This window comes from Adiantum capillus-veneris, chromosome 15 (genome assembly GCF_014529385.1).
Source record: "Adiantum capillus-veneris isolate H3 chromosome 15, ASM1452938v2, whole genome shotgun sequence".
Classification (NCBI taxonomy): domain Eukaryota; kingdom Viridiplantae; phylum Streptophyta; class Polypodiopsida; order Polypodiales; family Pteridaceae; genus Adiantum; species Adiantum capillus-veneris.
Genome location: NC_140945.1, coordinates 151745851 through 151763731, shown reverse-complemented (window position 1 = coordinate 151763731; position 17881 = coordinate 151745851).

The following is a 17881-nucleotide window of genomic DNA, read 5'->3' as shown; positions in this document are numbered from 1 at the left end:
TCGCTATATAGCGACGCTCATAGCGACGGTTATAGCGACGTTTACACAGAAGACTATAGCGACGCTCATAGCGACGCTACAGAGCCATAAATAGCGACGCTTATAGCGACGCCCAAGAGAAATTTTTTTTGGTGGCAGGGCATTGAATGCCCTGCCACCCATCAACCATATTGTACTTGATTCACTTTTTAAAAAAAGTGCAAGGGTAGATAATAGACCCAAAATAGTCACCCACAAGACGCATTGTTTGCAAAATTGACAATTGTACACATCATAGGCAAAATGAATTGATTGGCAAATGTAATAATGACAATTGTACAACATCATAGGCATAAAGAATTGATTGGCAAAAGGAACTACGGTGACAAATGTAATAATATACATGGTTCAAAAAGACGTATAATATCCGTCTCATGATACATAAGCTATGAGAAACCCTAAACTAATGCTATCTAGCTACGGCTAAACTGACGTCGTCTAGTCAGACGTCTCATCGCGTCCAAGCGACGTATCTGTCGGATTCTGCAAAAAAAGACAATAAGACAGCTTTCAGTAAGTATAAACATATAACGACATTTATAAAACAATACAAAAAATAAAAAAGAGTAAACCATAATACTAACCATGCCGCCGCGAGAACTGAGAATGTCTATCAGGGCGTTTAAGCCCTTCCTGCCTGCGTACTCGCGCTCGTACGGTGTGGGATCACGTCCTGTCATCGACCACTGTCAAAACATACAAAGATTTCATTATGTTAGAATTAAAAAACTCATAAACCCTAAACTATAGAACATAAAGAGCAATGTGAAAACACTTACAAAATCGGCCTCAAATGATGCCCATCCACCGCTCCCCAAGTGGTGCGAGCTCCTTGCCTCTACTCGCGCTCTGGCTGCATCCTTTTGTTGCTTCCACTTGTCGGGATTCTCGCGCGCTACTTTCTTCGCATTCTTCCAATCTTCTTTGGCCAGCCAATCTGGCCTGTTCCACCCATTCTTGATTGCTTTTTGCACTTCGGAACGCTTGTGTTTGCAGTATTCGCGCATTCGAATCTTCATCAGGTCTTCATTGAAGCGCTGATCCCGTGTTGGAACGGGAAACTCATCATGAAGTATGCTGATGACTCTGCTTTTTAAATCACTTGGTACTTCACTCCATTTGTTTAGTATGTAGTGTCTAAACAGCTGAGAGCAAAGACCACGCATGCGCGAGATCACCTTCTTGCCGTCATCATCCATGATGATGCCGCCGCTGAAGTCGATGGAGTAAGACAAGCCCTCTGGCCGGTGACGCGTGAACCTGGGTGTCCCGGCAGGGGTCTCTAGCGACGTGTCGATGGGGGTACGGACGTCAGGTGTCTCCACCAGCGTCTGGGCCCCGAAGCGAGGAGTGTCGAGTGGGGTGGCTCCTGGCGGAGTAGGTAGAGGTGTGTAGCTTCTAGGAACAGTCAGCCGTGCAAAACCTGGCGTAGATGGCGATGCTGTGGCTAGTGTGGGGGCGGGCAAAGAAGGGGAGGGTAAAGAGCCTCGTCGAACACGAGGCGGTGTGGAGGCATCGGTGGCGGAATCCCCACAACAACCGCCACCGCCACCGCCACCACTAGAGCGCCGGTGTCTATACGAGTGTGAAGCTCATCTCGTCGACGCCGAAGCTTCGGAGCGCGCCGAATGCTCCGAAAGAGAGGGAGATGCGGATGGAGTAGGAACGCGCGATGATGCGTCAGAGCGATGACGCTCCACGTACCACTGTCTCTGCTGCGGTGACAAAGAAGAAAGAAACTCCTCATCATCCATACCTGCATTAAACACACGAATATTTAAACTTAATATTGAATGAATAGAGTAGACAATGACGCAAGGACCATTAAATACAATGACGTAATGACGCATATAAATACAATGACGCAATGAATTGAGTGATAGAAGAGGCAAGTCGAAAACTCAGAATTTTCAATCAAAAGATGTGAGCGCGAGTAGAAAAGAGCGTTATACACCATGGAAGGTACTTAGAGAGCCAAAGCTTTTACAACACGGAGCAAAATTGTTCAAATACAATATTTGTGGCTTTAAGAGATCTCTCTCTCATCCTCGCATAACTCAGCATAACTTCCTATATCTATATAGAGCTCTCCGTTTAAACACATATCCTCTGTTTCATTTTGTAGCTCCTCTGCATGCACCCCATATAGAGTAGTAGCATCTTGATGCTCGTCTGGCACCACCGCAGCGGCTTCTAATTGAGCATCTTCTCTGATCTCCTCCATTGATGCCGTTGTGATTGGCACATGGTAGCCTTCATACGTCCTTGCACTACGAGGGGCTACCTCTATGACGTACCACCAGTTTGATGTAGACTTTGTAGGATGAAATATTACCTGCCAGAGCCACATAACTTACATGAGAGCTTTCAAGCACATAACTTGTAAAAGGAGGATGTTAACTATTTACATACTTACTTGTTCACAATGCTCGGGTAGTACGAAAGTGTCTCTTAGGTCAGTCCATTTCTTAGTAGAATCCACCTCAAGAAAACCAGACTCTCCTCTACGCACAGTAGCGTTGCGACCCTCCATGATTATCTTGAACCATTGCACGTCGAACAAGTCGACAAAAAATCCTCTGTAATCGATCCTCAAAATCTCTTGCAGCGTGCCGAAGTAAGTGAGTTCCGCCACCACAGGATCTGCATCAGAGGAACGTCGTCGACTAGACTGTTCAAATTTTGCCATGATTCCACAATCTTGAGTAAAACGCTTTTTGTCGATTCGTTCCACCCTAAAATGTCGACCTTTACACCATGCTGATGTGTATGACTTATACTACAACGAACAAAGATTATGAGTGGCCGTTCAAACGTTTATAAATAAAGTCACTTGCTAGTCGTACATTGCAAACTTACCTTGGTCGCGCAACCCCGAGAGTACTCCCACTCTTCTTCAGTCACTTCGTCACCGCATTGTTGTGCGCTTTTCAATTGGTTGTGCAACCCTCTTAAGCTCATGAAGGTTGGTAGGCTCTCCAGAACCGCTGGATAGTGCATCGGTGGTCGTCTTCCCCGTCTCCACTCGATTCGTGCCCTTTGTCGCTCTTGCTTTGCATCCTCATATTGTGAAATCCACTTTTGCATCACTGGATTGTGAAGCATGCAAAATCGGTTGATTTTAGCCTCTAGATCTTCCGTCATCTTCTTCTCAACACGGAGATTGCACATGACAATCCCAGATATGCGCTCATCATCTATGGTTCGCCATAGCGTGTCCCGGGATTTATCAAATCCGTCTAGCCACTCTCCAATGTACACAAGGGACTGTGATACCAACCAACCTTCTGCCATGCTACCCTCCGGACGTGCCTTTTGACGCACATATCCCTTAAGCGTTTTCATGAAACGTTCTAAGAAGAACATCCATCTGGAATGAACTGTGCCAGCTATTTCCACCTCATCAACTATGTGAACAAGAAGATGCACCTGAATGGTTAGCATTGTAGTAGGAAAATGTTTCTCAAACATGCACACAAGCTCCGCAGCATTTAGTTTGGCGAATGGTATGGAGTCTACGTTGATCTCCTTTTGTGAGATCCATTGCACCAGCTTTGCAAGTTTGTAGATTGTGTTACGGATGTCGAGAGACAAACATCCCTCAATGGCAACCGGTAAAATAAACTGTAAAGTATGTGCAGCAATGATATTAAAGTCCACATTTTATGCAATGATATTAAAGTCCACTATGAACGTACCTGACACATTTTATGCCAATCGTGTGACTTCAAACCGGTAAGCTTTCCTTCTTTAGTAAAACACGTTTGGAGCGAGTGCATTACGCCAGTGGGGGTCCGCAAAGATCGAATGGTCTCTTTTACTTTGCGTTCTTGGGCTCCTGTGAAAATCCATGGTGCTTTAGGGAGTTTTATCGATCCATCAGACGCTGTTTGCGGCCAATATTGCTCCATACGATCCACATTTCTAAGGTCAACTCTGGCTCCCAAAGTATCTTTCTTGCCGGTCAGATGGTCCCATAGTAGATTACCCACATTCTTGAATATGTGCATTGGATCGAGCAAGTGATTGATCATGAGTCGGGGCCAGTATGGTAACTCGTACCATAGAGATAGTCTCTTCATCCCTGGAGGCAATCCGTCATCGCACATCTCCTTCTGCTCTAACCATGCTTGTGCAGACATCCTTGGTGGCTCTCTTCCCAAAAAGCCGTCGCGTAACACATGATTCTCTGGAACACCTGAGCATTCTGTTAGCCCGGGATAGTCATGCATGGTCCACATTAGAATGCCTCTGATCAAAGCATTCCGTCGTCCTGTGTGTCGGCTCATATCCACCACCTCTATGCCAATCCACAATTGTTGTAGCTCTTCCAATAGTGGACGAAGATACACATCCATATTCCCCACTTTATATCGCCCTGGCACAATCAAGCTTAGCCATAGGTGCCCCTTCTTCGTAGTCAACCACGGGGGAATGTTGTAGTTGACGATGACAACGGGCCATACACTGTAAGATGTTGATCTTTCACCAAATGGATTTACGCCATCCATAGCCAGGCCTAAGCGCAAATTTCGAGCTTCCCTGGCAAAATCCGACCATGTTCCATCTATATGTTTCCACGCTACGCAATCTGCAGGAATTCGTAGCACACCATCCGAAGATTTATTCTCCTCATGCCATGATGCTAGGGCGGCCATGGACTTACATTCGAAGAAATGCTTGATGCGAGGAAGCAGAGGGAAATGTCGCAAAACCTTTTGTGGAATTTTTGTCCCGTGGAGATCTACTCGATATCTTTCGGAATCACATTTCGGACACTTCTCCATGTCTATGTATTCCCCTCTGAAAAGAATGCAGTCATTAGGACAAGCGTGGATAGAATTGTAATCCATCCCCAAGTTTCGTAAAATCTTTCTTGCTTCATCTCAGGAATCTGGCATCACATTGTCAGCTGGTAGTATGTGCTCTTTCAGCAATCTACACAACATAAAAATATGATACAGTCGTGTAAAAATCTATCAGATCATTATACATTTAGAGTTTTATTAAAGTAAACTAATTGTAATAGATCACCTGAAAAGCGCTGTGACGCTAGTGTCACTCCATCCAAACTTTGCCTGCATGTTGAGAAGAACCAGGAGTGCTTTCAATCTAGACATACGTGCTCCATTATACAATGGCGTATCGGCTTCACTTTTCATATCATCATAGATAAGCCTTTCTGAATCCATGATCGTCTCGATCATTTCATCAATCTCGGGCTCAAACATTGCCTCGTTGGGAATGTGCTCTGCATGATCATCCCCCGAGCTGTCAGAGGCTACATCTTGTGGCCTCACATATGCTGCTTGACCAAAGCGCCTGCGAACACGTCTATTGGGTTGCAAGATTGCTGCTTGTTGGCCAACGTCAGAGTCCAACGAGTTATAATTGGCAACAACTCGATCTATAATAGATGGATCGAACTCGCCAAATTCGCGAACGTGCTGCAAAGAAACACGTCTTGTCCGTCGCACAGCATGCTTGCATTGATTACAAGGACATAAGACCCTCGTTGAGAGATAGGTGTTTCGGTTGGACGGTCCCACATCCTCGTCGCTACTCATAATGAGGATAAAAAACTTATAACCGGGACAACAAATTTAATATTCTATTGGCATTCTTCGTCTTATCTCTCTCTCTCTCTCTCTCTCTCTCTCTCTCTCTCTCTCTCTCTCTCTTTACCTCACATTCTCTAGTCATGTCCAATCCCCGCACACCTCGATCTAGAGGTGCACGGAGATCAGAACCACCGGGTTATAATCTCGTCTTTATTGGTCAATACCTATATTTGTGGGTACAAGAAATCTACACACCCACGTCTACATGATACTGCATGTAGTGGACAAAACCCCTTTGCCTCTTCTCTAGCTGTAGCACTTCACAGCATCTTAACATCTTTTCACAGTAGATCTTTTCACTGTTCGTCTAAGTCTAAACCCTAAATCGTAAGTAATTCTTGCGTGGACTCGATCTAACGTAAATAAGCGTAAATCTAACTAAAAATAAACCTAAATCTAATTTAACGTACGTCTACATCTAACCTAATCTTTAACGTCTTTTGGGATAGTTTCCTACGACGTTAAAACTCTCTTCTTCTTGTGTGTGTGTGTGTGTGTGTGTGTGTGTGTGTGTGTGTGTGGGTAAACCTAAATAAACCTAAGTCTAATCTAATATAACATAAATCTAAATCTAACGTAAATTATGTTATATTAAAAACAAAGAACTAAACTAACAGGGATTATAAGAACCTTAAAATTGATTTAACACATAATTTTTCACATAACTCGGCAAGAGTTGGCATTCTCATCACTAAAGATGTGAGAGTTAACTTCCGGCAGTGACGCTGCCTCATCTCCATCCACATCTGACGACAGCAATTGGCCCTTTAGACCGTTCTTGCTCTTGTTACTAACTTTGAAGTTGCTGTTGAATGACTAGAGGTTGTCTAGATGGTCATTGTGTTGGGGATGTAGTGACTCTTGCCGCCCTGAAGATCCACCTTCTTCCCTATCTTCTGAAGACATTTCACCAGTACTTTTGGATCGACGGAGCCCACCATGAGTGAAGGCAACAATACCCTATATTCCATTGAGGGCTTTCTTCACCCGCTTCATGCAGGCATCGCAGTCTATGGAGACCTAAATCTAATCTAATATAACGTAAATCTAAATCTAGCGTAAATAAACGTAAATCTAGTTAAAAATAAACCTAAATCTAATTTAATGTAAGTCTACATATAACCTAATGTTTAACGTCTTTTAAGATAGTTTCCTACGACGTTATAACTCTCTTCTTCTTGTGTGTGTGCGCGTGTGTGGATGTGTGTGCCAATAAAAAGAGATAAATGGTATAACCTTTCTATCACCCATGCCAAGTATGATAGATTGATTACGCCATTTCCCTCTTGAATAATAGGTCTTGAGTTCAACTCCTCGTCGGCTAGATCTTTAGGTCTTTTAATTTTAATTAGTTTCCTATGACGTTAAATTAGTTTCTCTCTCTTTCTCTCTCAATGTGTGTGCGTTTTTTTGGATCGTATGCATGTTTTCTCTCTCTTTTCCTCTCTCAATGTGTGCGTTTTTTGTTTATGCATGTTCTCTCTCTCTTTTCCTCTCTCAATGCGTGCGTTTTTTATTTATGCATGCTCTCTCTCTCTTTTTCTCTCTCAATGTGTGTGTGCATTCTTTGTTTATGTATGTGTGTGTGCGTTTTTGTTTTTGTTTGTACTCTCTCTCTCTCTCTCTCTCTCTCTCTCTCTCTCTCTCTCTCTCTCTCTCTCTCAAAAACACTATGTGTGTGTGTGTATGTGTGTGTGTGTGAGAGAGAGAGAGAGGGAGAGAGAAAGAGGGGAAGGGAACATGAGAATGAGGAGAGGGAAGGAGCATACCTGGCTCTCCTTCCTCTCCTCGTGTGTGTGTGTGTGTGTGTGTGTGTGGAGAAGAAAAAGAGAGAGAGAGAGAGAGAGAGAGAGAGAGAGAGAGAGAGAGAGTGAGGGAGAGCGTTACCTGCTCCTTGCTTGAGGGCGCCGAAAAACTCAGATCTGAGATCTGAGTTTTTGGGCGCGCTCGGTTATTTTTTTAGCGCAGCCGGCGTCGCTATGAGCGTCGCAAATTTACAAAGAAATTTGCGACGCTCATAGCGACGCTTATAGCGACGCCGGGATTATTTTTTTTGAGCGTCGCTAATATGAATAGCCTCTTGTAGTGTAATTTTGTAACTTTGGGGGGTCATATAACACTGATACACCTCCCATGCTCATCACACCAGTAAACTCCCTTTATAATACTTAAGCTAAAGGTCAATAGGGTCAAGCCCACTAGAAAGCCCTAGTACATTTCACACAATGCTGCCTAAATCGGATTAAGAACCTAAGTAACCATTAATTATTAGGAAGGCATTCCCCATGGTATTAAGAGAAGATTTCTAACACCTAACTTGGTTAAAGTAGTTTGTCGGACTGCTTGGTTTTTAAACCTAGACAAGTGATTATGACAAACATTACATTGAATTAAATGTTTGATACTAAGCAAATGCGGTGAATATTAGGCTACCAATCACAATTAAAGCTGACAATCATAGATGCAAAAAAGATAAGGGGCAATGCTAATGGACAAGAAACACCTGTTTGTGTCGATGGTCGCGCTTGATTTGAAGAGTGAGTCGAGATAAAGATTCCATGAAGGTCCAAATCCTACCAATAGCAACACGCTCCTGTACACACTAGGAAACAAAAGGAATACCTCTAGGAGGCACATTAGTGGAAAAAGGTACCAACACTTATTGAACACAACAAAAAACATAAGGAACCCTAACCTAATTATTTGCACTCCCCCTAGAGAGTTAAGGGAATAGGATATTGTAGAGGTTGGGGGGAAACCCTAAGGCTAAACCCCTATCCTCGTCGTCGAGATAAACAAAGTCATCATCCATGAGACCATATGTGCCATCCGTGTAGTCGTGTAAATTTTCTTCTTCAACATAAGTGCCCGTGTTTACTAAGAAGGTCACTAGACGCCTATAGTCATCTTGATCAAAAGGGTAGGCTTGTGCAATGGGAGAAACGCTCTCTTCTAAGTATGGATCAGACGTGGTCAAGAGATGTATCAGCCATTCTAACTCCTCAAAATTCCTCTCACATGCTAGCGTACCTATCAAATCCCATTCACATGCAAGCACTGGAAAGACCATGTGAAATATTTGTGAAAAGTAACGAGGGTACCTCTCACCCAAGGCAGGAGTGGATGACTCTAGCGTACTAGCCATATCTGTACACGCAAATAGATGATGGTTAGAGTGCAAATATTACAAGGGTCGTGTTCTTGTGCATAATTTGTTTTTATGATTTGTGTTATGGCTCTTGCTCTTTTTCTTTTTTATCTTGTTTTTGTAAGTATAAGGCTTTATATATACATTCCCTAAGATCGGAGATTAAGAGGTCAGGGAGAAAGGTTGAGAGGGAAGCAAGTGAATGATGGATGTCCACAAACACTCCCCCCTTCCTTGGGTAGATCAGACCGTTTGAAATGAGCTTGTCACCCTTTGAAACCAATTGTTCCAGTTGGTAATAGGTGAGGATTTTTGCCAGTAGTTTTCTATTACCCTAGGTGCCTCGTCAAGTTGCAAGGGTGGTAAGGTACTCTCCCAGGATCGAACTTGAAGTGGTTCATCAGGTGATTCTTGAACACTGGGAGGTGTGGATTCCTTTGTAGCTTTATGGAGGTCCACTATTGTAGGTGGAGACTGTGTAGAAGCTTTTACCTCTACAGATGCATTACATGAGGAGCTAGAAGCTTCATGGAACTCCCCCCTTCCTGAGCTAGGTGGAACAAATCGAATTTTCTTTGGTACCCAAACTAGCTCGGGAGCGGGTGTGTAGCATTCTGTGATTTTTTTCTTTCCACGATCATTGATTCGTTTTGGAGCTACGGGATTGGGCTCACATGGGTCAGGTGATAGGTAAGAGCACAATCTACGTTTTGGCACCCAGATTTGATCATTTCCTTGATAGTAGCCTTGGGCTTCCAATAGTCGTTTAGGGATCCATCGCAACATTTTCTTACTTTTCTTGGAGCGAGTGGTGCATTTCTTACAAGGCTTCTGTTTTTTAGCACTAGCTATGGTCACTAAAGAAGCTTTAGGAACCCACTTGTATGTTTTCTTCGTTACATTAGGATGAGTCTTGTCAGAAGCGATATGCATTGCTTGTAGCATATTTAAGGGTACAGGCATTTCATCCCCCTCAGGTGTTACCCAGGTCGTCCCCCTATTTCCCCAAGTGTCTATGGTTGCTGCTAGGTGGACCCAATCCACATTATCCGACTCAGTCATCCCAGGTAGGATATCCATATAAGGAGAGTTCTCCCCAATATCCGTGTCTTCGTTACACGTGTAACGATACTGTAATGGAGCTGAGTGAATTGTTGTGTCTGATCGATTATCAATAATGAATTTATTTCCTAGAGGATGCGTTCGACCACTTAAAAGATCAACTCGAATGACAGAGTCTTGGAACTGTAAGTAGACGTGGTTTTTGGACCAGTCATGCACCATTTTTGCTTCCCTCATGAATGGACGCCCTAAGATCATCTCAAATGACATAGGATGCTTGGAATAATCCATAACAATGAAAGTCTGCCTTACCTTGTGTCCCAAGACCTTGATCCTGAGATCCTTAAGCATTCCAATAGGCGTAACAATAGATCCATTAGCCATTTTTATCACTACGCTTGTGGCTTCAAGGTGAGGTCGCCCCATAGACTCCCAACAACTCTTTGTCACCATGCTGACTCCCGCACCACCGTCAAGGACTCCCTTTACAGTTAATCCTTTAGTAGTGATTGGTAGAGTAGCATTAGATTCATCACCTTCAAAGTATTGCCCCAACTTGTTAACGGGTACTTCAATTACAGATTCATGTCCCGCTAGGTCAGATGGTGGTGCTAAATGTTCCTCATCATTCATTACCGAGTCAGGTTTGTTCATATGTGCAAACTGTGGTAATCCGGCCTGTAATTCTCCATTGAGGAAGGCTCGAAGAGCTGAGACTAGCTCGGGGTCTTTATATAGTTTGGACATGATGGTGGTTCTAACTTCTGAAGACATAAAATCCATCAATTTGGCAACATTTAATGGCATCTTGTGGGACGTAGGACCCTGATAAGAGAATGGTGAAGATGGAATCTCCACTTCCTCAAGGGGGTCGGGCATTCCCTCACCAAACATTCTCTCTAGTAGGAAAGGTGTGTGTCCACTTTCAGATGTAATACCCTCACTCTCTTCCCGAATGATGCTGGGTATAGTTAACGGCCTGTAGTTCTTGTGAGGTTGAACTTGTGTGGGAAACACTGTGTCCGACATCTGGATGTGTTTGGGTTCAGGCTCTAATGTTCGTTGAGTTTCTTCCACCAAACCCCTCAGTTGTTGGACTCGTTCAATTTTCACTGTTGGGTTTGGATAGGTTCCGATCTTTCTCTTGCAATCCTCATTTTTTGTCTCTCGTGGCTTATCTTGGGGGTTCGCAACTGGGTAGTTTAACTTTGAATACTCTTTTGGTGTTCGTCGTAATTCCCTCTCGTGATCCTCTTCACTGGCTTTTTCCTTTGTAGTAACAGTTTTGGTCTCCGTGGTCTCTATCGAATCTGAGTCATCCTCAGGGTCATTCATATACACGGGATCCTCTCCTGTCCCTATGTTAGTCTTTGAACTAGGTTTTGAGCTAGAAGCATTAAGGGATTTCTTTCTTCGTGTTTTCTTCTTTCTCGCTCGGCCAATGGACGCAGCATCTCTCTCTTCGAGGATGTAATTTTGCTTTTGGAGCATCGACCGTGTGAGTGCATTCACTTGTGCTATGTTTATAGTTGGTGGTGTCCCATCAACAATCTCTATTATGTTCAATGGTGTGATTTTCGGTGCGTTTGGATTGTTAGGACACTGTGCGATCAAATGATCTATGCCACAACGATTACAAGTGAGTATTGGCATTGCCAATGCACTCCCTTGACTGGTTTGCATTAGTGCGGCATTCTTTTGTATTCTAATGGGGCACTCAGCTACTCGATGTGGTCCACCACATTCGTAGCACTGAAGAGGTGGTCTCCTGGCAAAACTATTAATGTTTTGGCCTCTTGCTGCTAGCGCAGTAGCTTGATATACCGGTTTGATTTGTCCCCAATGGTCTTCCATATAGTGCATGGGACACTCCTCAAGCATGTCGACTCCATAGGTGATACTAGAGTCTATGTCCTCTTCGCAATCTACATCAGTACTAGATGACTCGCAACCTATTTGGTTCATAGGTGTAACTCTTGGATGAGGGGGTTGCTGCCCTAGCATTGGAGGTGGCAACGGTGTGGTTTGGACCACATTTTGGGTTCTAGGGATTATGTGCTGTAATGGCAATTGTTGCTCCATGGGTGGGGTAGGCATCAATGTAGGAACTCGAGGTGAGTATGCCCAAGCTATAGGCGGTCTATTTTCCATGATGCGTTTAAGCATTAGGCAATCCTTCGCTTGATGGCCATACCTACCACACGCGTTACAAGTCCCATTAAACTTTACTCTGAAAGTAGGGCATTCACTCGTAGTATGTGGGCCCAAGCAAATTGAGCACCATTGTTGCTCCCTTCTTGGATACATATGAGTGTTTTGTGGAGCACGATTACCCCTAAGGATTTCTTGGATGGCCTTTGTGAGATCTGCCAAAGTCATCTCAAATATCGTTTGCTCTTTCACGATTGGCTTTATCTTCATTGGCTCATGCCCTGATGCTTGGGAGCTACTTGACTTTGGCTCGGCAGACACTCTTTCTCCTGCAATCATTAAATTATCCTCCAATTGGATTGCATTCATGGTGACTGCTTCCCAAGTAGTGATACCTCTAATGACTAGGCCATTATAGATACTTTCATGTCGTAGTCCCCTAATGAATCTATCGAGCAATTGGTTGTTGTTGAATCGCTCGTTTGGATTGCATCGAGAATTCAAATTCTTTAGGCGACTAATGAAGTCTCTCACGGATTCACCTTCTTCTCGTTGGGCTTTCTGGAGCTGAGAGGCTACACCCCAAAGTACTCCCTCTGGTATGTATTCTTTTAAGAACAGTCTCCTAAGAGTAGAGTAGATCGTTTTTTCTTCTACTCTTAAGGTTCTATACCAATCTCTAGCCTTTCCGCTTAGGGTCAAACTCAAAGCCTTACACTTATGTAGCTCATTGTGCTCTTCCAAGGAATCGCACACATGTTCAAAGACTTCCATATGCTTTCTAGCATCTCCGTTTCCATTGAATTTCTGTGTGAGCTTAGCTACTTGAACTGCCTTGCTCCTAGGCTCTCTATCAGGTGCACCACGCATGTTTTCCGCAATAGAGCGACCGATAGTTTGAGCAAATGCTGCCAAATCTCCTATTTGAGCAGGTATAATGGGTGTATGTGCTCCTGGAACCACATGTGAGATGGGAGTTGGCCTTGGCCTTGGCATACGCGTGGCTCTTGGGTCCCATATTTCATATGGTGGTGTACCAGACGGTGGTCCAAAGTTTACAGGCGTGGCCCTAGGCATAGGGGGTGCTTGATATGGCATGTTATTATTAAATGGCATGGCTCCACTTGTATAAGAGCTTGGATAATTCCATTGTGGATTGTAAGCTCTTGGAATAATCGGAGGTGTAGGAGCTACATGAGGCTGAGGTACGACAGGTGCACATGATTGATACATACATGTAGGTATAGTTGGGGGCACTGTGCTACTAGGCATCGGCGCAGTGTTAACAAATGAACTCCATGGTGTACTTCTTGTCATGCTCACCATTGGGATATGCATGGTAGACGTAGTGTCATTAAGAGAAAGATGAGCTAGATCTGGGAAGGTAAAGCTGCCACTTGTGGGCTCAGATTGTACTGAGGCTCCTGGCGAAACAACATATGGAGGATCAATGGGGCTCACTGAGGGGGTCTCCATTTGTGACAGGGTTGGTTGGTTGGCCTTTCCCGTATCCAAGAATCTCATTAGGCCTTTTGAAGGCATGTTGATCCCTGTGTTCTGTCTTTCTAACTCGACAATCCTATGGAGGACATCACAGACTTTCTGTTGTTGCTCATCTATGCTAGTAGCACCCGATGTGGATTGTAGAACATCTAACCAACCCACATGATCGGTGTGTCCTGTGTACCGATCAGTTAAAGCTTCTGTTTGTAGGTCATACTCCCAATTTTCGTTTAGGAATATCCCATCTAGGCCTGGCGTGCTGGAGGTTTCCCTTGAAGTGGAAGCATTATTGCTCCCCATTGCTTGCCCCTCCGTGACTGCTACCTTGGGAGCACTGGGTTGCTCGGCTGGTATGATTGTTGTCATAGGAGCCTTTGCTTTCAGGGCTCGACTTTGTTCTAGCCCTCGTAGGTTCTCAATTTCCCTCTCCCTTGTTGCTTGCATATAGCGTTCGATCTCTTGTACTTCGGCAAGACTCCTACCATCGGGTAGTAAAACCTCAGAGGGAGATAGTCCTAAAGGATCAGGAGGTGCAGTGGATGGAACATTCACATGCACACTCTCAAGAAGCATAGAGTCTATTTTAGGCATGAATGACGAATTTACTTCCCCACTCCCTTCATTTATTTCATTAACCGCATGTTCGGAGCGAGTAGCTCTACTTAGGGTCTCTTTTAAGCGGCTAAACACGTTGAACCCGGGCCGTGGGCCCATGGCATGCATGTCTTGACTTGAACTATCAGGGTTTGGTGTAGGATACCCCTTCATGACTTCGTAGTCAGAGGAAGAATCACTAGACGCGATATGAGGATCTTGGGTCGCGCTACCTTGAGTCCCGGCCGAAGGTCCAGAACCTAGGGTGGAGGAATAATGGGTGCCCGCGTAAATGGAGGCACTACCAATATGCTCGTGCTCTAACACTCGTCCAGAGCGTAGGTTCATGTGACTTCCACACTCTAAGAGCGTTGGTGAGTGCCCGTGAAAGCCGCTCACTTAGTTTTTTTTTTTTAGTTGTTTATAACCCAAGTTTTTCGTTATTTTTGGTTATTTTTTGTAACCGAGCCACAAAATATGGCGTGTAATATCTCAAGACGAGCGTTTTAGCTAAAGGAACGTGCCGTGCTCTACAGCTCTCTATTTGGCTACGTGAAGCCCTCGAAATCCTAAAAGTAGTTTTTATAGTCCTCGAAATCCTAAAAATAGTTTTTAAATATAAAAAGGTGTATAAACTATTTTTTAAAATTGAGGACTAAGGTCTGGGTTTGGGCTTGAGCTTGGGGAATGATCCCCAGCCCGAAAATAAAATTTTGAAATTTTTTAAATTTTTTAAATAAATTTTTTAAGTCGCCGCGACCGTGGCCGCGCTGCGCGCGCGCACATTCACACTTAACCTACACCTAACTTATCTACTTACAGCTAATGGAGATACTGCAACACACACTCTAACACTGTTTACACAGTACTACAGTAGCTAACAGATCTACAAAACTAACCTTACAGAACTAACATTCCATAGCTAATACCTTAATTCTAACAGTACATTGCAAAAAAATGTAACTCCTTCTTTAACAGAAAACAAAAAAGACAGTACAGTGTAACAAAAAACCTTCTCCACACAACCACACACCTTCCTTCTTCACAAATCCTTCTCCACACAACTACACACACTCATTCCCTACCTTTCCTATGATAGAAATTGCACCACAAGAAAGCGTAAAGTGCTTAACCGAGCTTAGTGTAGGGCATTTCCCCGACAACGGCGCCAAAAATGTGCGCTCCTTGCCGCATTGTCGAAGCAAAGGACTTGCCGATACACCGTGTGCGAGCCACAAATGGCTCCAAGCACACAACAAGCCTAAACTAGCAAACTCAAGAGAGCAAAGGGTGTGTCACTCACCGCTCTACGCTCGCCTTCGTGGTGGATTCCTCGCCGCGATGAAGAAGAACCTGCAGTCGTGCCACGCTCAACCGCTTCGCCGCCGTCGTGCCTTCGTAATGCTCGATCGCACACACACTCTCCCTCTCTCTCTCTCTCTCACATACACACACACACACAAGGAGGTGAAGAAGAAGAAGATGGAGATGGAGATGGAGCAAGAGCACTCTTCTATTGCACAAATGAGAGAATGAGTGAATTTTAGGTTTAGTTGGCTTTTATATGAGCTCACCCCATTCACACTTGGGCGCCCATGCTTAGCCAACTAATCCCTTGAATGTCCCAGTTAGAGTGCGCCTCTCATCGGCGATCACTCTTACCCTTTTCCTATTGGTCCGACAAGCCCGGTACCTGACTCTACCAAATACATAATACGCGTCCGTCGTAGGTGATGGGGTGTCCGTGAGCCGTGAGGGTTAACACCTATATAGAGGCACAATATGATGAATAAAAGTAAGTCTATCATTTTGCAACTATACTCTATTGTACTATGTGCCCAATATCAAGCCCTAAGCTAAATTCATCTAATCATGTGTATGCCATGAATGGCACACTAACCTATCCACCATAACCTATCAAGTGGTATCAGAGCCGACTGTTTGTGCTTAGGCTTAATTAACCTCCCTTCTCTCTCCCTAATCACTAGCATCACTAATTAAGTTTGGGTATGTTCTTGGCAATACCAATAAGCCACTACCCTTCTTGATTGGTGAGTATTTGATTAATGACGTCCTACTAATTGCGTGTATGTGTTTGCAATTTCAAATTTTTGTGCTCCTTTATGTTCAACTTCAGCCCATTTTGCATTAGCATTACTCTCAGTGTATTGTTTATTTGCTTGTGCAATTTATGTGTGTGTAAAGATCTCCTCACGTGCTTCACAACGCACTAATCCACATTCAATTTGGATAAATAGTAAGATACTTATGCCTTGATTAAAATCATCAATTTTTCAAGAGTTCTATTTCAACAACGCCAACTCAAAGGCAAATAAAGTGGCCAACAAAAGCACTGCATTTCAAAGAAGGTTTCAATAGGACTTTATCAAGCATTCTACCAAGGCTTCCTATCCTTCGTGCTCACCAAAGTCCTCAATTTTTTTTTGTAATCATCAATTTCAAATCTTTTGAGCCGCGAAATATACCAAAAGGGATGCTCCATATTATTGGAGAGTGACTTCACAAATACCTTTGTAACACCTTTTAAGGTTAGACACTGCCCAAATCACTCGGGTAAGACCTTCCTCTCACCGCACACGAGAGTCACCATCATAGGAGAAAAGGGAATCGATAAATTCAACAGCAATGGTTTTCACACGTGGTAGGAAAAACCGAAGGCTACTTGATGCGAAAACAATTATGGTTCGTCAAGCCGGTAAGTGACAATGACAGAGTAGAAATGCAACAAAGCTTAGCACAATTTGCAGCAAAAGATGAGCAAGCTCTCGGCATTCTTCTCACCTCACTTGACGACAACTTTGTGCATTATTTGGATGATTGCACCAGTGCACACAAAGCATGGTTAATCTCAGAACATCATTTTGGCGCAATTGCTAAGCATTCTAAAATTGCATTAAAGATGCAACTTTACGGCTAACTTATGGAGCTTGGAGAAGATGTGTCATCTCTCGTCAATAGGCTCAAAAGTATATGCACACAACTGACATATATAAAATGCCCTTTAGATAATGAAGACTAAATTGTTGTGCTTCTCAAAGCTTTTCTCGATGCAAATTGTGGCCAAATTGTAATAGTGCTTCAAAAGAAAGACCCAATTCCTAAAATTGAAGATGTAATAAACTCTCTTCAAGAGCGCGAAAAGAAACTCAAAGGCAATCAACAACCGACAATGGCGCTTTTGTGGTCTCATCAACCGCTACAATCGAAATCACAAAAGGAACTTAAGGTGCACACACTGTGGCAGAACACATCATATTTCAAAATATTGCTATGAAGTCAACCCTTGCCGCATTTGTGGCAAATATAACCGTGCTACAAAGTATTGCAGGTTCAAAGATAAATCTTCACACATTACCAATCACAAAGAGCATTTCAAAGATAAAGCAATAGCAAAAATCAACCTTACCATCACTGAAGATTGTGACGACGAGAACGGCAACAATGATGGCTTGGTATACGATGATATAATGTGAGCATTCTCTCTTATGGACCTTACCCTCTATTTGTGCCAAGGGAGGCTTGTGTGTGTGCCTACACCCTTTGTGTCTAGGGGAGCCAGATTTGTGTTCAAGAGGAGGCTTGTGTTTTGTGTGTCTCACCCTTGTGTGTTTTGAGGGGAGGATTGTGTGAGTGATATGCAACCAAAATCCACATAGGGGAGGATTGTTGGGATGCGGGCTTTTGTTGCATCTCTTGTGTGAACAACCTCTTCCACCTAGAAAAGTCATGTGTCAATAACTCA